The sequence below is a fragment of the Ochlerotatus camptorhynchus genome, unplaced genomic scaffold (assembly GCF_037179485.1).
Source record: "Ochlerotatus camptorhynchus isolate MF236.1 unplaced genomic scaffold, CSIRO-AGI_Acam_v1.1 ptg000336l, whole genome shotgun sequence".
NCBI classification, from domain to species: Eukaryota; Metazoa; Arthropoda; class Insecta; order Diptera; family Culicidae; genus Ochlerotatus; species Ochlerotatus camptorhynchus.
The window spans coordinates 782,325-805,227 of NW_027040824.1; the positions used below are offsets into that span (position 1 = coordinate 782,325).

The 22,903-nt window shown below is 39.1% G+C and overlaps 1 protein-coding gene across 23 annotated transcripts in view; it reads right to left on the reverse strand.

Moving 5' to 3' along the window:
• tmod (tropomodulin) overlaps nucleotides 1-22,903 on the reverse strand; it is a 212,476-nt gene that overhangs the window by 42,120 nt on the left and 147,453 nt on the right. The gene's annotated exons all lie outside the window — the stretch shown is intronic.

Here is a 22,903-nt window from a genome sequence, read left to right on the forward strand (position 1 = left end):
AATCCATTAATTTTACATCAGCGTTTCTAAACCTATTGTTCACGAGCCACTGATGTAGGTCGCAGGTATAAAGGTACAGGGTGAGTTGCAAACGTTTATGCATACCACTTGAAACTCCGAATGTTGATCGTTGGCCGAGTATTACTATGACTCAGTTTTATAAAACGTGTTTCTCAAGCGCCAAATGAAAGGTACCGTGATCTCTTAGAGTGCTCTTGCATATGGAATCGGTCAAAATTTTACCAACTTCGTTGATCTAAATTCAGTGTGTACCAAGCTACAATAAAAGTTTGATCAAGATGTTATGCGAAATATTTTTATGGCGCGAATTGCCTCACCGACGTGTTTTACACCATTTGCCCCATCTTGCTTACAATTTATAACATAAAATAAAACTCAAATTGTACATGCTCCGCAGGTCAAACTTTGTGTAATAATCAAAACATTCACCATTGAAAATTATTGAAAAAGAACCGATAAATTATGTGTATCCAATCACAGGTGCATAAATGTGAAAATCGCTGCATTATTGAATTCGCTCCAATTCGAAACCAATGCAATGCATATTTGTTGAACTCATCACATTTCTATTAACTTGGAAAACTAGTTGTCATAGGTTTTGTAAACCAGTTGCATTGTTGTTGTTTTTTTTCTCTGTTAATTGACTTTTTTTTCAAAACCGATACGGCGATTCATCATGTTTCTTCTGTGACCTGAGGTATCCATACCAGTCGACGCGAATGTTTCGTATTAATTCATTGTGAAGCATTATGTTCGTTTTACCGCTTCTCTTGCTTGTTTTGTGCATTTGTTCCGGTAGATGTAATGCAATCATATCGAGCCGATGTAGCGATCCATCCATTTCTTTCATTGAGTCAAATTAGTTATTGTTTGTAGTGAGGCCTCTTTTTTCATATGAGAATTAATGCGAAGCTCTTCGGTGTGTATTACACTTTTACAAAACAGAGAAATCTAAATTACGCTAAAAAGTATCCCATCATTCATTATTTACAATTCAATTGCGAGAATCGCTTTCTTTCTTCACCTGCGACCTCAATTACACTGTGCTGCGCTCTCCTCACAAGCCGTTCAAAGTTGAGAGAAATTCACACCTATTATTATTGCAGTGGAAATGAACGAGCCTCTATTCGCAAAGCAACAACCAAACATTGTTGTTTTCCAAGAGCAAATCACTGTACATACTACTTCTCTTGTTTCAACAACATTAGAAAATTAGCCGCTTGCCGCCCATGCTTCCGAGTCGGGAAAAGACAAACTAATGAGTCAAAATGAAGATCCAAATTATCACAGTAAAGCTATCATCATTATCGTTACTGGCCATAGTATTTTTTTTCCTGTTGTTTTTAGATTTCTTCCTTTCGCCGATCGACGGCACGGTGTGGTAGCAGGTAGCGTACCCGAATGCAACTCTTTACCTACCAATCCACTGACTGCCACGATACATATCGTAAGAGTTGATTGTTTCAATTTCCTACTCGTTGTTTTTTTTGTTTTTCTTGAACAGCTGGATCCACCGAAAGGTTGTAATATCACTCGAAAAAAAAATCTATTCAGGCGCTTTGTATATACTGACTAAGTCAAATGAAGCAGGCAGAAATCTGTGTCATTGTCTTTTGAATCAAACACGTAACTTGTTAAACCGCGTTATTTTATAAGTCCTTGAAGTTAAAACAGTCGTTTTTGTAATCGAGTCCTAAACTTGATGGGAAATGTTCAAAATCGAATATTTAACTCATTTCTGTGTAGTCAGACCCGCATTCATAGATTTTGTTACTTTTATACGACAAAGGTCCGCTTGACCTCTAAGGGGATTTATCTGTGTTTTTGTGTTATGATTCAGACGATCTTCGGTTGATGTGCGTTCATCTCTTTCGCATTTTGGCTCGCGCCAAGATCATCTAAAAAGCAAGTGAATTGGTACGCACCCATTATGGTTACACTTTCCAATTATTTTCACTTTCAGGTGCATCTTCACATCGAATCACCTTTTGCATCATAACTGGTTCTCTGATCCCTTTGAATTTGATCCAATTTTTACACATCATTTTAGGGGCTCTCATATGATCGAATGAGCATACTGTTCGTTCTCCGTCCTAGTGTACTGAATAGACTGTCGTAATCGTGCTATTAACAACCTCCAACACGATGGCTTTGACCCAACGACGACTGATCGCAGGGGGTGATTTACGCTTCTCAACACCATCGGATACGTTGCCGATAATGGTGGATAATTTATGGCTACCGCACTCACTCCCTAACTGGTTACCGAGCCCGTTTTTTTCCTTCCAAATTACCATAATATCTAACATTACCACTTTCGATTTCAATTTCAGTCTGCTCCCGCGGCTTGCAACGGTAGCGGACAGGTTCAATTAACAAAACTAGTTACTCGATTTTATCTATGCCCATCTGGGAACGACTGGCTTGAATGCGGTTGAAAGGCTGCTGTCTTCGGCGAACGGTACAACGATCTTGAGGGGCAGAAAAAAAGCAGTGTAAACCAGATTAAGTCATTCCAACAACGATAGGTATAACCGGCAAATGCTCCGGCCTAAATGGATCGTGTGATTGCGAAAGAATTCAATGCAGCACACCTTTTTGTTTCAATATGGTTGTAGGCATTCCCACTTCTTGACTTGCTGTTTTTTGCTACTGAATTTAGTACCTATAGGTAATCGATTACATACCAAACTGAGAATGTAACACGGCGGTATTATGTTCGTCAATATTCATTGACTTAAGCGCGTGTTTGGTATGGTCTAAGGCCAAACATTAAGTTTATCCATGTAATGGCTTTTTAGAGTTTGATGATAGGTCATCCATTTATGCAAAAAAGAATTAGATAATGTAATTTTGCTTAACTGCTGATACCCACTAACAAATTATAAAAGGTTTGTTGATGTTAATGAAAATAATGAGATTTCTGCGTAGACCTTTATAAGTCAGTGGCAACTATAAAGCGCCTTTCCGTTTTAGGAAACTAATGATTTTTTAATTGTCTGCTTGCTATAAAATCCATTGAGTACTAAATTCATATTTTATCTTTACTAGATCATTTCTCATGCATTTTAAAAGTCAATCGATGAAAAATTTTCAGAAAGCAGTTTAATAAAGTTGTGAAAACAAAGAGTAGCTGCCAAGCCCGGGAACGCAAAGTATTGTCATCAACAATTATTATTTGCTACAGAAAATTTCGAGAAGCATTTGATGCTAGCTACTAACCGCCTACCATGATGAGGATATAGAAAATTTCAGCATCACCTGGAGCTTTCATATTATGAAGCTTTTTAGTTATAGATCTTACTTCGTCCAAATCAGTCGGTGAATCATCAACAATATTTTCCCTTGTGAAAATATTCTGATATTCTGAGAATCACGAGCAACCTGATTCTCAATAAGACTAGTAAGACCCAATCTAAAACTAAGGGAACTCTCGAATTGCTTAGCAAACTTCTGAGCTTTTTCCAAATTTGTGATCAATATGTTACCACCTTCTTTAAGCGCTGGAATAGGCTTTGGAGGTTTTTTAAAAAACGTTAAACTTCCAAAAGGGTTCGGAACTCGGGTTATTATTTTCAAGAGTTTTGTTCCTCAGGGCAGATAATCGTTTTTTAATTTGTTTTTGCAAATCCCGCCAGATAACAGGGTTCTTTGATATTGCCGCCTACGGACATTTTTCAGACGGATCAAGAGCTGAAGATCATCGTTATGATTGAATCGACTTTAACCTCGCATAGAAGTATAGAAATAGTTAGAGCTTCAAGAACATAATTAACATCATCTTTGGTTGGCAAAGGAGTATTCGGATCGCAGTTATATTCCATAAATGTTCGATATTGCTCCCAATCAGTTGACATGCATCAATCAAGATCAAATTAATAGTTGAGGGAATTCTTGCTGAAGTTAAGCATATTGGGCTATTTGCCCACTGCTATTTGGACTGCAGAACAATCATCAAACAGAATCACCAATAATGAAGAATTTAGACCTATGACGGGTAAGTTTCTGAAGGTCACCCTTGAGAAAATTATTTTGTTGACCTACGCATTGGAATGGCAAAGGAGGCGAACCAGCCTCAGGCTGAAAGCCTCCCTAATAAAGAAAACTTAACTTGGAATGGTAAATAAGCAGCTATAAACGTAAGTTGTCCAAATTTTGTTTCAACAGAAACTCCCAAAGTTTCAAAAACTTTGGTTTCAAATGAAGAAATAATTTTATGTTTGATTCGTCTATGAACAATGATGGTAACGCCACCACAGGCTCCATCAAGACGATCATTTCTATAAATGAAATAATTTGCGTTCCTTTCAACCTTATGGTCAGGTTTAAGGAACGTTTCAGTTGTAACAGCAATATGTACGTAATGAACTCTCAAAAAGTTAAATAGCTCGTCCTCATTATCTTTAAGAGATCGAGCATTTCAATTTAAAATATTTAATGATTTAAAACCCATTACTGAATTACTAGTTCATGCCGATATTGTCGCAAATTTAAATCCAGTTTGAATACCATCATACATGGAGTTAGTTGTTAGCATGTTAGTAATCATGTCAATTAATGATTTCTGTAAACATTCCGTTGTAGGAGCAGTAATGCTACCAAAGTTAAAATTTCCGTTAGAATTATGTTGGCTAGAATTTTGATTTTGATTTCAACTAGCTGGAATTCCAGCATCGGTGGCACCATTTACTAGCGAAAATTTGTTAGCAGCAGGAATAGATGAAGAATTTGAAGCAGGGGAGCTATTTTAACCTATTTGTATGGGTACGAATGTATAATTTGTTCCTCGTTGACCGTTTTTAACAGCAGAGAAACTTATACCCACAATTTGAACATTTAAATTTCTTAGGATCATCCTTCACAGGACAGTCGTCTTTTGCGTGAGAGGAATCACCACAATTCATGCATTTAGCTGGCATGTAGCAATTTTTAGTTGCATGACCTAGTCCCTGCCACTTACGGCACTGGGTGAGGTTTTGGAAATTTCCTCCAGGCTTCCTGAAGTGTTCCCACTTCACTCGGACATGAAACATAAGGCTAACTTTTTCTAAAGCCTTAAGCTTTTTTAGTTCACTAGACTTGAAGTGAACTAAATTAAAATCGTTTGAAATCCCGTTTCGTGAATCGCCAGGACAGGACTTAATTTTCATATTGGACAGGCTCAACTCCAGGTATTTTTTTCAATTCATCTTTGATCTGATCCAGGGATTCAAGACAACATTGAACAAACGTTCAATGTTTGTGTCGTATGTGAAAAACTTGTGTTCCTTCTCAGTAAGGTACTTACGTTTGAATCCGTCCAAGGTTTTAGCCAATATACAGCATTAGACTGGCCCACAAAAAAATAATTCTTATTTTCCACGGGCCAACCACTAGATTTGTGCCTTTAGGTGCGAAACCCATTCTCTGAAAGTTTCAGCTCATTTGGTTCTAAGATAAGTTGGCGCTTTTAGTTTGAATTTTGTATGGGGAATTTGGATCAAATACATGAAAAAATGACACTCCTACAATCTATCAATCATAACAAAGCTTCCTTATTTTCGATGTGATTCAAATTTTCAAAACTTGTAGTTCAATTAATGAGTAATTCGCTTTTGAATGTATATGAGCAGTTTGTATATGAAAATTTCAGCCAAATCTCCGATAAGAACATGAAACCACAAGCGCAAGCCCGTGTAACGACAAAAACAGCTGAAACATTCAGAGAGTGGTTATCTCACCTTCTGACACGAGTCTGGTTGTTGTCCTATGGAAAATATGAACTTTTATTTTTAGTGGTAATCTAGTCTAGTACGTTGCATAAGCTGCCTGCATTTTTTTGCAATGTACGAGCAGAATGCATATAATTAATTAAGATTTCCATAATACTAACTAGAATCGTGATGCTGTCTTCAGCAAAGTTGTTCCTTATAGTTTAAGCAAGGTGTGTTGACATTCTGAGCTTAATTGAGTTTACTGAACCAGTTCTATGCACGAAAGAGTGAAGGAATATTATTTTTTCTTACATTTCAACTAATATCCCCATTTACATTTTAAATGAAAAACGTCAGCTCGTGTTACATCAAAATGAGCCTAAAATTTCAGAGAGTGGTTTTCTCACCTAATGGCACAAATCTAGAGGTTGGCCCGTTAAAAAAAATGATGAAAAATTTCCCCCATATAAATGTGGGCCAGTCTAACACGGCATTCACCCCGACAGCCAATTTGAAGTGAAAATTTAAATTGATCGGAGTTCAATAGTTCCTTACGAAGAGCTTGGAAATCGGAAGTGGTTACAACAATAGGGGGAGCCATTTCCTTTTTGGCATTAAGCCGGTTATGTTTATTGGAATTTTTCCTGGATGATGGATAATTTTCATAATCCGTAAGCATATCAAGACCAACAATTGAAATGGTCTTAATTGCATTTTGTAAACAAATCTTGTAAGGGCATTTTCTCGCGAACCGAAGTCCGCAAAGGCAAACCAACATAATGAACAGGTAGGGAAAATTCTTCTCTACCCGACTGTGGTTTTGGTTTGCAAATGAAGGTTTCGGTTCGCGAGAAAATGGCCTTACAAGGTTTGTTTACAAAATGGAGGTAAGGCCATTTGGTCTTGATATCAAATTGATTGTTCAATTGAATTTCATCAGAAGGGGGATCATGCAATTTCCTTTGCGCTTTGGCGCCATGGCGGCAGAACCAAACTTCTCCAAATCGACTTCCAAGCAGATTACTATAAGAATCCGAAGGATCCCAGAGGACTTTTCCAAGTCGATGCCCAAGCATGATTACCTCGGGTAGGGTCCAAACAAAGGTCAAAGAGGAATAAGAGTCAAAAAAGGTAGAAATTTTACAGGTTGAGCACTGAAAAGTACTGTTAACATTTGATGTAGCTTTAGGTAGCAGTAACACTTCCTTCAGAAAAAAGAAAATAGATCCGCACGACAAGAGAGCACGATGCGAACTCATTAGATGTCTCCTTAAGTTACTTAAGTTATTCAACCAGTATAAATTGTGCACCATTTAAGATAGAAAATTTGCATCTTCAGTAAAGTTGCAGCAACTTAGAGAGTTAAATTTTAGAAACATGTATGTGATAAGTGATCAACGCAATCTGAATATGCATCGAGTTAGAGATAGTATGACTAAAGGGTGATACGGTCAAAATTTGGTCAAGGGAAAACGCGTGTAAATCGGTGAAATCGTTTATTTAAAAAATCAAATTAAATTTCTTTTTCAAGTTCAATTAGTATAAAATTCAGGAAAAATATTCAGTTAGGCTTCCGCTTTTCCAAATCCGAATTGCCGGGCCTTACGCTTGACCCCTGCCATCAGATTTTGTACAGCCACCTTGTCCACCTTCTTCGCCGCAGAAAGCCAGTTTGCCTTGAACTGCTGCTCGCCCTTAGCAGTTTTTTTGGTCTTCTTTAGGTTCCGCTTGACAATAGCCCAGTTGAAGATGCTAATTTCAAATAACAGACTGTAGTGGTGAGGGATGGTGAGGGGTGTCCCAGTGGTGGCGGGGGGGGGGACACCCCTCACCATCCCTCTCCAAAGGGGGAGTTTGGTAAAGAGAGATGAAAAAAACCGATTTGTGCCTTCCTTAAAAGTTGTCCTAGCTCGCTTGTCTAATATCTATATACAATCTTCACACTGCCGTACTCTAACGGAACTATCAACTCTATGCTTTCATCTACTCCATCTATCGTATAAAAATTACCACTACAGTCTGTTATTTGAAATTAGCATCTTCAACTATGTAAATCGTTGACTTCACGTAGAAGTAATAATAAAAACATATAGTCAATAGCCCAGTATTTCTCAATTGGGCGGAGCTCTGGCGTGTTGGGAGGGTTCTTGTCCTTGGGAACCACCTGCACGTTGTTGGCGGCGTACCACTCCATGGCCTTTTTACCGTAATGGCAAGATGCCAAATCCGGCCAAAACAGTACGGAACAACCGTGTTTCTTCAGGAAAGGCAGCAGACGTTTATTCAAACACTCTTTCACGTAAATTTCTTGGTTGACAGTCCCTGAAGCTATGAAAATGCTGCTTTTCAAGCCACAGGTACAGATGGCTTGCCAAACCAGATATTTCTTTGCAAACTTTGACAGTTTCATGTGCTTGAAAACCTCTGCTACCTTTCCCCTTCCTTTTGCCGTATAAAACTCCTGTCCCGGAAGCTGCTTGTAGTCGGCTTTGACGTAGGTTTCGTCGTCCGTTACCACGCAGTCAAACTTCGTCAGCATCGTCGTGTACAGCCTCCGGGATCGCGCTTTGGCCGTCGTATTTTGTTTATCATCGCGATTTGGAGTCACTACCTTCTTGTAAGTCAATAGTCCGGCTCGTTTTTTGGCTCGATGCACGGTTGTAGACGATACACTCAGCTTATTTGCGGCATCTCGGAGAGAGAGGTTAGGGTTTCGCTTGAAACTACCGGCAACTCTCTTTGTCGTCTCAGCGGCTTCCGGTTTTCGATTTCCCCCCGATCCAGACTTCCTGGCTGTCGACAAACGTTCCCCAAACACTTTAATTACATTTGTAACGGTTGATTTGGCAACTTTTAGCGATTTTGCCAACTTTGCGTGCGAGTAGCTCGGATTTTCGCGATGCGCGAGCAAAATTTTGATACGCTGCTCTTCTGAAGAGTGAAGAGTGAATTCCAAAATCAAAATAGGAGCAACATTCTACACACACACACCTTCAAAATGAGGGGTGTTCAGGTTTTTTAAATGCAAAATTGAAAGAAATACGTCAAGTTGATATTGACCAAATTTTGACCGTATCACCCTTTAAGAGAGAGTTCACTGTATCAAGATGTTCAGATATCCGAGTCCAATGACTATTTTTCGCTCTGAAAGAATATGGACATGCAACACATGTCACGCCATGATACGCCACACGACTTTTCTTTGGTGATAGCGTAGAATTGTCCGAAAAAGATCCTACCGAAACCTACTCCAGGCTTTTCAAAGTACCCCCATCAGTTTGAACCTAAAACCAATCGATGTATTTTGGCTTGATCTTTCAAAACCATGAAGTTTGATACGTTGCACGGCATGTTTAGGCGATGCAAATCAATTGTCCCAACGTAACCCTGGTGGATCCTCTTCCAGTATTCCAGAGTGGTCCGTTTATCCAAACATGACTCACATGGCTATATATAGTTGTATTCAAATATCTTTCCTCACCCCAGCAGGCCTGGGTTCAATCCCAGTCGGCGCCGCCGGGATGTTCTGAGGCATAACATCTCTGATCACGCCTTCCTTCGGATGGGAAGTAAAGCCATTGGTCCCCGGTTCATGAGTTGATGGGTCGATAGGTAGGGTCCAGGTGTGGGAGCTGCCTTCCTGTCACGTCGGTAGCATTGGTGCTCAGCACGGAAAACAAGATCGACGGAAAACAAATCAAAGGAAAAAAATATACATATCTTTCCTCAAAATATTGCTGTTTGAATCTCAAGCTATTGAAAAATACCACTTTTCCCACGGTGGGACCCCGATAAATATTGAAATATCTCCGAGTTCCGAGTTGTGCGTGGACCACCTGCTGTTATGAAATTTCCAACCTTTTATTGTCGTTTAGAGGTTGTTTGAAGAAATTTGGTTGTGAGGTGGTAAAATAGCAGCAAATTGATTTTGCGATGACGAGGTCGAGTACTTAAAAGTAACGCATAATTAATACTTTCCTTATAGAGTTGGCCTTGAATCGATAAAATTAACCGGTACTCGCACACCGGTTAATGGATGTTCAGGGGCGTTTCAAAAGCGAATCGGTTAAATGAACCGATTCAATAAAACATCTTTTAGTGTTACCATCAACCTCCCATACATATAAAATTGGTTACTTTAACAGTTCCCTTATATGCGCTTGAGGGTTCAGCATAAAAAAAATAAAACATTACATATAGAATAAACTTTATGACTTCAGCTTTGAATAGGTAATATAAATATCGCGAAATTAGCGTAATGAATGCATAGCATATAATATTGCATATACCGGTTCAAAAACACATCGTTTAGTGTCAATTTCTTGTAAATCGAAGGTAGGTTACTTTTACGGTTTCCTTATAGTCATTAGAGGATTAAAAACATTGCTTATAATGGATCGGGGTACCATTGTGCATTATTCCTTTTAAAATATTTCACAATCTAATCTAATTTCATGTAAATTTAAACGCAATATCGCAGATAATAGCAATGTTGCATCCAAACTAGTAAACGATTTCGTTGATTAAGCCAACTATATTAAAATTCAGATATTTTTTTTTTCTGCGTACGATTTCAAAAATGTATGATTAGTTGGAATGGATTTTGAGATTGGTGCTACTTAAGGGATTATCTTTAAAATATAGGCGCTCTAATATCCACAATGCCCATAGATATGCTCTTTCAACGTTATTTTTTCACAGAATGCTTTGGATATGGAAGATAGCCGTTACGTTTCAAGTATTCAAGCACTAAGTGGTACATCAAATCTCCAATTTAAATTCATAAACTTCAAAGTTCATCATTGTCTTCAGCGTAGATGAAGACATCAACAGCAAACAATGCCCTTGATCTTTCAATCGAAACGTTGATGCACGGACACAGGCAAAGATCAAATTGAATTTATTATATTACTGCCGCTTGTGGTCCTATGGTACCAACTTCATCATTCAAAGCATTCATCAAACCTTCTTGCAAAGCGCCTGCATACGCTTTTATGGTCATTAAAATTACTTCCCCACAGTGCACCGTCGTCGCTAGGAAGTTATTATTTTGCTTAATGCGATGGAAGTAAAATCTATGTTTGATTTTTATGCTTCGTTGAAAATCCACTCAATTCTGGCAACTGACCATAAATAACAAATCTTTGAAATGCACGGTGTAGAATTCCTAACAACTACTTCGTTGTGGCTTTTAAAAAAACGAAGGAGGTAAATAATAAACGGGTCGAAGCTACTTCAACAGAAAGTTATTGAGATACAAGCATGGATGAAGCTGTTGCACTTGAACGGATTAGTACTGCTTGTCTAGCTACGAGATCCGTTATGATCGAAGATTTATTTGCGAGGTAAGGTAACAACCCTAAGTTGATCTTCAATCACAGTTCATATTAATAACAACTTGTCATAAGATGCGATCCTTAACCTAGTTGAAGAAACATAAATTTTCATGTTTTTCGATGACGTAATCTGTCGGTTAGTAAATTCACAAATTGCCTCTGCGATCCCAACGATTATGGCGCAATTTCCTCCAATTTCTCAGTACTTGCCGCAAGCGCTAGCGAGGGGTTCATTGACGATCGATTATAAGCATCAGACTAGACGTCGCACATGTCGTGTTTTATTTTTTTCACGCGGCTGGATTTCCGGCACACACATGTACCTCGTAATGACTATTTATTATATGGAAAAGAGCTACGACGATGACGATGATGACAACGACCCGTATGCAAACCAAACCATTGCACACCCTTTACTGGTAGCTCCTTCATGAACGTCAGCACGCTCAAAGAGTCTTATTTTTTTTCCCTTATACTTCACTTAGAGAATCGGTGGCCGGTGCTGGAAATCACGTTTTAATTGTCAGTGCCGTCACTCTTTGACACTGTTTAGTGAGAAACATGGGCCGACCATATTCTTCGAGTCACGTTCTTAAAGCTGACGTTTTACATTAGTCACCAATGCAACATTGTTTCTCGGTTTGCTGACTCCGGAAGATTGCCACCAGTTTGACAAAAATAATTTATAAACAACCGCACAAGACGTTGAATTGTGGCAAGATGTGCGTCAGAGTGGAACATTGGGAAATTCGCTATTTAGCACTACCAGCGCACCACGGTGGACTGGCGGTAGGCATTGTTTAGGTGCAAAAAAGCGAGTCGAAATTTGCATATTTCTACATCTTGCGCTAGATAAGATGGTTTACTTAAGGAAAAATAAAAATGAAAAAGAAAAGAAAAAAACAATGACCTGCGAAACGCTGCTGGAAGATTCAGTGAACCGTATCCATGTTGACAAGCGGAGCGATGTCTGTTTGTGCTGCAGAATGGCTTCGTTCAGTGTTTTATTAGCGCTTTTTTCTGCGCTGATTTGAATTGATTATTTAAATGTATAATATCGATTCAAATTAGTGATCGTACATAACAAAATGGAGTAATTTATCGTGTAAGCCATAATTAAAAAAAAAATGCGTGACCTACTAGCCGATTAGCCGTAGCACATAAAACGCAAAATGCCGTCTTTAAAAAGTACATATACCTAATTATTAAAAAAAAACGTCTGCAATGGTAAACTTGCAGACGTTATCGACGATTATCGATTACAACCCTGCTGTTAGTGAAATTAACAGGTTTTTATTATGGAAGCTCTATATATAACAACAAATCTCTCTATAGGGATATTTCCACTGGTTCCTTTGAATTCTCAAACAAATTCCTATCCATATTGTGACAATTCCTTAATATGGACCTCCCTCTAAAACGACGCACGTTCGTTTTTTTTTCCTTGATTTGTTTTCCGTCGATCTTGTTTTCCGTGCTGAGCACCAATGCTACCGACGCCAGGAAGGCAGCTCCCACACCTGGACCCTACACCTATCGACCCATCAACTCATGAACCGGGGACCAACGGCTTTACTTCCCTTCCGAAGGAAGGCGTGATCAGAGATGTTATGCCTCAGAACATCCCGGCGGCGCTGACTGGGATTGAACCCAGACCTGCTGGGGTGAGAGGTAATCACGCTTACCACTACACCACCGGCGCCGCTTGACGCACCCTCGTTGGTTTTTGTTCTATTTGGGGCATTCTTCAGTATCGTGAATGCCCAATATTCTGATATCTGATGTACACCGTAAAGGGTGTTACGATCAACATTTCAGGCATAACGTTTGATAACGGCACAAAAGTCTTTGTAAACAAACTTTCTACGCAAACCAACAACATCATCGGATAGGGGCAACTATCACCTTTCCGAAAGTGGTATTCTTTTGCGTGAGAGTACTTTGGTTCGCGTGTAAAGGGCTTCAGAAAGTTTGTTTACAAATGCTTTTGTGCCGTTATCAAATGTTATGCCTAATTTGGTCGACTTAAACTTGACGCATTTATTTTATCAAGCATCTAAAAAAACTGAACACTTCTCATTTTGTAGGTGTGTGCATGCAGAATGATGCCTCTATTTTGATTCTGACATTTGCCAAGCAAGAGGAGCAATGCATCAAAATTTTGCACGCGCATCGCGAAAATCCGAACTACTTTCACGAAACCTCGCACGACTTCAAACAGCTTCCTGGGCAAGGGTTTTATACAGCAACCGGCAGGAGAAAGGTGGCAGACATGATCAAGCATATAAAACTGTCGAAGTTCGCTAAGAAATATCTGATGTAGCAGGCTACCTGTACATGTGGCTTTAAAAGCGACATTTTCTATGCAACCGGAACCGTCAACCAGGAAATTTACGTGAACGAGTGTCTGGAAAAACGTCTGCTGCCTTTCCTGAAGCAACACGATTGAGCCGTGCTGTTTTTACCATCCTGTCATTACGGTAAACATGCCATGGAGTGCCAACAACATGCAGGTGGTGTCCAAGTATAAGAACCCTTCCAACACGCCAGAGCTCCACCCAATCGAAACATATGGGGCCATTTATCCAGCGGAACCTGAAGAAGACCCAAAACACTGTTGGAAGTGAGAAGCAGTTTAAGGCAAACTGGTGTTCTGCGGCTGTACAGAATCTGATGGCAGGAGTTAAACGAACGGAACGGAAATTCAGATTCGGTCAACCGGAAGCTTAGATGAATATTTTTTTCGGCATTTTACACAATTGAACTTAAAACTGAAAAATTATTTGATTTATTTAATAAAAGATTTAATCAATTTACACGCATTATTGTTTGATCAAATTTTGATCGTAACACGCTTTAGTAGTGAAACATTTATAGCGGTAAGCTCCATCGAGGATAATACGCTGATATCGAATTATCCTCGATTTTTCTAAGCATCATGCCATATGATCCTCAATTTTAATCTCGGATTTTACTTAAGTACGCCGATTTTGGTGAATTAGAGAAACTCCGAGATTTTCTAAAAATACGCAGCCAAACAAAAATGTTCTATCACCACTCGCACACATACATATGCATAAGCAACAAAATCAGTGCAAAACATTTCAAAAAGGCGGAATTGCTATTCAGAATTTCAAAGGTTTTAATATGGATCCGAGATCCGAGATCAGGTATTTTTCTGAAGATCTAGAGCTGTCCAACAATTCAAATCACGTCTCTCAAATATTCTGTCATGGTTCCAGGTTGCCCAGAAATTATTTCAAAGCTATTAATAAGAATCTCTGTATATCTTTCCAAGACTTCAGGATGAGCACCCATCAAACATTGAAAGTTGAATAAGAGCTAATTCAGGTAAAAATATGCTTCTTCGGAAAAAAATATAGCTCATTCAGCCTTTATTCAGCTCAAATTGTTTATTGGGTAGGCATTATACTGAAGATCTGTTAAACAATTCAAAACACGTCTCTCAAATATTATGTCATGATACCATAAATTATTCAAAATATCTTCTGGATTATCCTCTGGATATTTTTATATGAATAGAGGATGATCATCATCTACTTGTACTGAGAAGTTAGAGCAGTACAGGCACACATGATCGAAAAGATACAATAGAATGTTTGCGAATAAATTGCGGTAAAGGGTAACGGATATGAAGCTACGTGACATTTACCAAATATTTCGCCGTGACAGAAGACACACCGTAGTATATGGAAATCCCATATCTAGATAGAGCTGGAATCAGGGCCTAACAGCTTTAGTAAACAATGACTTCTCTTGATGATTTCTAGAAATTCAAGGCTCGCTCACGCAAACCAACATCCTCATCGGGTAGGGAAATACTTCCCCTATCCGATGGTTGGGTTGGTCTGCGTGGACGTGCCTTGGATTCCTAGAAATCAACGATAGAAGTCATTGTTTACAAAAGCTGTTACGCCCTAATTCCAGCTCTATATAGATATGCCATAATTGAAACATACCATAATAGGAATGTTTAGCCGTATCTGGTACATCTACACTATATGACTTATCACCAAAACCTTCAGAAAAAATTCAAATCAAGTAAGCAACTTTTAAGGCAGGTTTACTCATATATGATTGAACTTTTTTTAGTGTGCATGCTGAAAAATGTTTGTTTTCATGTCAAAAGTGGTAGTGCAATCATTTTGTTTCGTATGAGTTGATCGTTGACGCTATGGCTAGAATTAGACTAGAAACGAAAAAGAAAATTCTGCACTTTTGGTGCACTGAAAAAGGTGATACCTATAAACAAATAGCAAAAAGAGTTAAGGTTCACCACACAAGCGTGAAAAATGTCATCTATAAGCTTGGTAAAGAGCTTTCCTTGAAAGATTTGCCAAGATCTTGAAGAAAACCTGGACCTAGCCAGCCAAAATTGGATGACAATGTGGTGACGTATATCAAGCGAAACCGGTCGGCATCAACGCGGGATTAAGCCATAAAGTTTAAACCCAGCATCGGGATGATTCAGAGAATAAAAGTAAGGAACTCTCTAAAGACATACAAGAAGAGGATAGTACCAAAAAATCTCAGGAACAACAACTTCGAGCCAAAACAAGGGCGCGGAAACAGTACGAACTGATTTTGGACAACGCCGGGAAGTGTATTTTAATGGATGACGAAACCTACGTGAAGGAAGATTCTAGAACGCTGCCAGGTCAACAGTGTACGAGATGTAGACGAGGGGGGATGAAGACGACGCGGAGTGTTTGGTTGCGCTGGAAAAATTTGGACAGAAGGTCCTGGTATGGCAAGCCATTTGTACCTGTGGTTTGCGGTCATCTATTTTCTTCACAAAAGGAAAAATAAACGCCCAAGTATAAGAACCCTCCCAACACGCTAGAGCTTCACTTAATCGAAAAATATGGGGCCATTTGTCAAGCGGAACCTGAAGAAAATCATGTCCAAAACTCTGTTGGAAGTGAGAAGCAGATTAAGGCAAACTCGCGTTCTGCGGCGAACAAAGTGGCTGTACCAGGGTGGCCAGTGAATTTTTATTTTGAAATTCCCGGTTTTTTCCCGGTTACCTCGGTTCAAACCTTAAAAATTTCCCGGTTGTTAAATTTCATCAAAAAACGAAATTGAACGTATTTTAACGTATTGAAATTCAGGTAAAAATATGCTTCTCCAGAAAAAATAAAGCTTATTCAGCCTTTATTCAGCTCAAATTGTTTGTTGGGCAAGATCTAGAACTGTCCAACAATTAGAATCACGTCTGTCAAATATTATTTCATGATACCAGAAATTATTCAAACTATCTTCTGGATTTCAATGGTCTTAATGAAGCACTCTGAATATTTTTCCTAGACTTCAGACCAGTTATTATTCTGAAGATCTAGAACTGTTCATCAATTCAAATCATGTCTCTCGGATATTCTTTCATGATAGCAGGTTGATCAAAAGTCATTCCAAAGACCTTCAGAATCCTATAGATCTTAAGAAAATCCTCTGAATATTGTTTTCAATACTTCAAACTGACCAGGCATTGTTCTTTCATGACAGTAGGTTTCCTGAGACTGTCAGGTTCCAGAGATCTTAATCAGATCCTCTAGATATGTTAATGAGACTTCAGGATGATCAGGCATGATTCTAAAGATCTAGAACTGTTCAACAACTCAAATCACGTCTCTCAGACATTCTTTCTTTCTCTTTCAGGCTGCTCAAAATGATTTCAAAAACCTTCAAGATTTCAAAGATCTTAATAAGGACCTCTGGATATTTTTCCATGACTAGAGGATGATCAGGCATCTTTCTGAAGAACTTTAAAACTGTATATCAATTCAAATCAAGCTGTATGTGATTATTATCTACTTGTACACCGTTGTGTATGGAAATCCCATATGCCATAATTGAAACACACCATAATAGGAATGTATAGCCATAACTGGTACATCTACCCTATATGACTTATCACCGAAACCTTCAGAAAAATGCAAATCAAGTAGGGTATACGTCCCTAACCTCGGTCTAATATGCAGCCATCGATTACGTTTTTAATCATAACTCATCAATGAATTTACCTGCAAACGATATTCTACTGCTAAATGGTATGCTTAGATATGCTTATCATGTCGTTTGCTATCAGAAACCACGAAAAGTTGAAAAACTTACTTTTTTTAAGACAATAACTCACGAGGGAAATGTATGTAATATGGGTCTATTGTCCCCAAATTGGGTCTATTTATGGATGCAACTTCGTCCTATCTTGTTTGATCCTCAAAAAAACGCTCTTGGTAACGTTTTCTGATGTATTTTTTTTTATCACTATCACTGTTAACTTAATGCTCTTCATTCCTCAAAACATTTCTTAGAGAAAATTTTACGAAAACTACATTAAATCACTCAATTTAAAAATTAAAAATTAAAAATTTCGCTTATCGTCTTTTGACCGCAGAATATCTAAATCAGAACATTGTGATGTTCATTATACAGGTTTGGCAGAAAAAATCTCCCTTCCTGTTCGTTCCTTATCATCCAAATGCAAAACAACATTGTTGACGTTACTCTTATTGCTATATGCTGTCAAATGAATTTCATGGGCCATAGTTAGGAACATAGAAAAGAAATGTGTCCCTAAAGTTGGGTCCATGTTTTACTTGTGAAAACGTTGTTAAACAATTAAAATAAACATAAAATATTCAAACAGTAACTGTGAGTTTTACGTCTAGTGTGTATTATCAGGTAATTCCATTCAATAAATGCCATAATCAGGCCATTTGATGATCGTCAGTCAACCTTCCCATCTTAACCTTATAAGTCATGGCGGCTAAAAACTCCGAACATTGTGATATTCTCAACCAGTTTTATTACTTACGAGAGCTGAAAATGTATTGAAATGTTGTGATATAAATTGATTTGTGTGTGGTACACATTTATCAACCATCAGTGATCAATATTTTCCTTATTTTTTGTGTAATATTCCTTAATTAATTATTTATTTGCGTGATAGGCCGAATGAAAGGACTAGACCCACATTACATACCGTAACCCTATCTGTTATATTCACGATACCAGGTTGCTCAGAAATTATTCTAAAGACCTTCAGGATTCCAAAGATCTTAATAAGGACTTCTGAATATTTTTACAAGACTTCAGGATAATGAGGCACTGAACATCTCAGAAGTTCTGTTCTGTTCACATAAGTTCAGGGAACTTCTGAGAAGTTCAAGGAAAAAAAACCTCACAGAATTTCAGAGAACTTCCTCAAATTTCAAAGATGATCGTTCCAAATAAGACGGATCTTTATTGAATTCTAGACAACCTTAAAGATGTTTCAACAAAACTATAGAATTTCCCAGCGCTTCAGAGACACTCACGGAACTTCTGTAATGTTTTCAAATGTACATAGAATTCTAGAAAAACTTATTAATATGTGAAAAAAAAATTTATAGGAGTCACCGGAGCTTTATTTAAGTTCACTGCACTTCCGAAAAGTTTACGGAACTTCGACGAAGAATTCACGGTACTTTTGAGTGGTGCATGGAACATCAGTGAACCTCACAAAATGTACTTCCAAGAAGTGCACAGACCATGGAATTTCACGATTCATCATAGAATTATAGGCAGCATTATAGAATCGGTGCTCTATTAATTTCCAATAAATTTACACAGAAGCTCACAGAACCTCCACAAGAAAAACCTGAGGACGATCCACAGGACCAATGCGTACCGCACTTTGGAACTGTTCGTACAGATTTTAGGAAACCTTATCGATACTTTGATAAATTAAAAGAAGTTTACGGAACTTCCAAGAAGGACACGGTACTTATGAGATGTGCACGAAACATCAGAAAAGCTACGGATCTTTATGGATTCAGAAAGAGCCTTCTAGACTTTTATGGAAGGTCCGAGAAGTTAACCGAACCTCGAACTGAACTTATGTGCGGTGCATCCAAATTCTGAGCCGTATACGGAATTTTCGACAACATATCGGAAAGATTGCTTTTGGAATTCCAATTCAAATTCTGACGATTCTTGATGAGCTCACCTCAGATGAAACCGTCTTCTCACCTTAGTCCCGAAGATCGTCCTAAGGTTCGTTTGTGGAACGTCAACTGGAAGTGTGGCACTTGATACGGCAGAATCTAAACTCCTTGCAGATAATCCCGGACGGAAACCATCCCGATGTTTGTCGAGAGGTCGAAGCAAATTTCTTGCTGGAGCTGGAGCAACGATATAAACTTTCCCCTACCCGATGGAGCTGTTGGTTTGCGTGGGTTGCCTTCGATTTGTGAAGAAAGGACTTTAGAACAATCCTTTAAATTTGTCGAACCTCTTAACGGAATCCCTTTATGAAGAGCTTTGAGTGTGTTGGTTTATTTCCTTTAAATTCCGTTATAATTACTTATCTTTTGACAGATACGCGTATTTCGTCTACTACTTGCAGACTTCATCAGTACCAAGTACTCAGTGGTGGTGGTGAGTAGTGGTAGTGGTGTTGAGTACTTGGCACTGATGAAGTCTGCAAGTAGTAGACGAAATACGCGTATCGGTCAAAAGATAAGCAATTATAAAGGAATTTAAAGACTTAAGAACGATTTGATTACAAATGCTGATGGGCCCTTTCCTTTAAAAAAAAACAACTGTTTTGTCGGGACTGAATACACTCACACAAATATACTCTCTACAATATGAGAGTGTTTTCATAGTTTAATCCTCTCTTGGTGCTTATCGAATCGAGGATTAAGATTAAAAAAATCCAGATTTTCGAAAATTTTGATGAAATCGCTTACCATCCTCGCTATTATAACGGTAAGCTCCATCGAAGATAATTCGCCAATCTTGAATTATCCTCCCTTTTGCTAAGCATCATACCGCATCACCCTCAATTTTAATTTCGGTATTAGAGAAAATCTCGGATTATCAAAAAGAACGCAGCCAACAAAATCTGCTCTCACCGCTCTCATACACACATTTACACTATAGTCGCTATATTTATAGTCTGGCGGATAGAAATTCGATCTTCCAAAAAGCGGAACCAATTCAATATAATGTAGACCAACAATTGAAAAGGTACTATCAACTTACACTTAAGAGACGAACCAGCTAGAGGCTGAAAGTCTCTATAATAAAACAAAAAAAAACTTACGCTTCCCGTCGGAACTTCAGGGAACTTTAATGAATGTATGTGAACCTTAGGGAAATTTAATTAACATATGTGAACTTCTCGTCGGAAGATTTCTGAGCTTCTCATCAGAAGTTCTCTGAACTGCTCGTCGAAAGATCTCTGCACATCTCCTGGGTAGTTCACTGAACATCTCGTCGGAAATTATCTTAACTTCTTGTAGAAAGCTATCTGTACTTTGCGTCAGGGAACTTTGATGTAGTGCTGTAAACGTCAAGGACGTTCATATAATTTTGCTAGAAGTTCAAAGAGCTTCGCTTGAAGTTCAGAGAAATTTGCTTGAAGTTCATAGAACGTCCATTGAAGCTATGAGATCATTCATAAATTGCATAAGAACTCTTTAAAGTTCCTTCGGAGTAATTCTGCGATCTTCAAGCAAGCATTGTAAACTCTAAAGAAGTTCAGTGCACTTCAGAGTTGTTAAGTGAACTTTAGAGAAATTCTTCGAATGTCAAGCATTTCTGAAAACTTCTCCGAATTTTGCGAACTTCAAGTTTAAACTAGTGATCTTCAGAGATCATGTGTAAGGTTGAGGTACCATGTTGCTTAACCAGGCCTGCGAGTCAATTCACATCTCACACCTCGCGCAGAATAGACCTGAAGGTAAAATCTCTGTGGTACGCATAGCCTCTCTAATGTTTACAGGAAATTGGTAAGAGTACTCGAAAGTTTGTAAAACCACTCTGAAGTAGGACAGACTTCTTCAGAATGCAGAAGACTTTTCTTAGGGTAGCAGAGCTTAGCTGAAGTTATCTGAACTTCTCTCTGAACTTCTATCATGAAAATATCAACAGAACAGTTTTTAAATGTTTAGAAAACTCAACTGTAGCTATTTGAAGTTCGTTAAGCTCATCTGAGTTCTCCATAACTTCTATGAAATTTGCAGATTGGTGAATACTGTTTGAAATTATAAAGGAAGTAGGTTTTACTACTCAGTATGCAGCGGAAATTTAATGCATATTTGGGGAAGGTTGTAAAGAAGCTTATGAGGGAATATGAAGATGTTGGAAAATACGACGCACGGTTCCTTAGCCACGATGAATAGCTTGGAGACGATGGGGAGTAGTTGGGTGATATCGGACTTGTAGTGATTGACTTAAGTGCGAAGACTTGTTAGTGACCTAAGGGTGAGTGTTTTGGCGTGGTTGGCAAATCGCTGGGACTCGTTGAAGAGTACGCATAAGAAGTGCCACCTGACAATGCAAGCCTGTTCGAATGATAAGACGGAGATGCTCTATAGATGACGGTAAATGTCAGGACTCGGGTGGCCTGCGAGGGCATGAAAGTCCTGGCATTAATGCTCCATCTAGTTCATTTAAAGAGTATCTCCCTCTTTTTAATGGAAGGTCCGACACTTGGAAGAGTGTGGCGAACCTTGGCTGGAAGGATCCCACCAGAATGGCCTGGGAGGGATTCCTCAGGAGAACGGATTAACTCTGCATGGTTAGCCTTGAAAAGGGTTGTTCGGATTTCGGCTGTCGCAGAAGAAGGAACGAAAGTTAACTATAACTAATTGTATTTCGATGTGGACTGTATAATGGTTGGTAAAAGAATGAATCTCTTCACGCGAATACGACTGATAAATACATTTGGACTTCTTCTTTTCTAAGAGCTGCCGTTGCACATCCTCCGTGACAGGAACCAATCCGATTACTGCTCGTTCGGTCGACGCTGCTGGACACGTTCGCTTCTTGCGCGAACAGGAACAGTCCTGCATTTTCAGGTAGCGCTTCTCTTGCGTAGTCTTCAACAAGACCCGACCCGGTGATTTGCCGACCAGTCCAAAATACTCATCATCAAGTCTACTGAACGCACAAGTCCGATATCACATTCGCGATTCATATTGGGTATGCTTTTCTTCAATCTCTTTGAATCGTTGAATCTTGAAGGGGGTTACGGCAAGTTTATGGACTTTCGTGTCTGCTATTCAACATTGCGTTAGAAGGTGTGATCAGAAGAGCTGGGATAGACACGAGTGGCACGATCTTCAGGAAGTCCATCAAGCTTCTTGGCTTCACCGATTACATTGACATCATGGCACGGAACTTTGAGACGATGGCGGAAACGTACATCAGACTGAAGGCTGAAGCTAGGCGGATTGGACTTGCCATCAACGCATCAAAGACAAAATACATGAAAGGAAGAGGTTCTAGGGAATACAATGTTAGCCTCTCACCCCGAGTTCAGATTGACGGTGACGAAATCGAGGTGGTCGATGAGTTCGTGTATTTGGGCTCACTGGTGACCACCAAAATGATACCAGCAGAGAAATTCAAAGACGCATTATGGCAGGGAATCGTGCCTACTTTGAACTCCGGAGGACGCTCCGGTCGAATAAAATTCGCTGCCGCACGAAGTTGACTGTCTACAAGAGGTGGTCCTCTACGGCCACGAGCCATGGACTATGCTCGTGGAGGACCAACGCGCCCTTGGTGTTTTCGAACGGAAGGTGTTGCGTACCATCTACGGTGGAGTGCAGATGAATGACGGAACGTGGAGGAGGCGAATGAACCACGAATTGCACCAGCTGCTAGGAGAACCATCCATCGTCCACATTGCTAAAATTGGGCGACTACGGTGGGCTGGGCACGTCGTAAGAATGCCGCAACCCAGGGAAAATGGTTCTAGAAAGCGACCCAACAGGAACAAGAAGAAGAGGCACGTAGTGGGCAAGGTGAGTGGACCAAGTAGAAGGCGACCTGAGGACC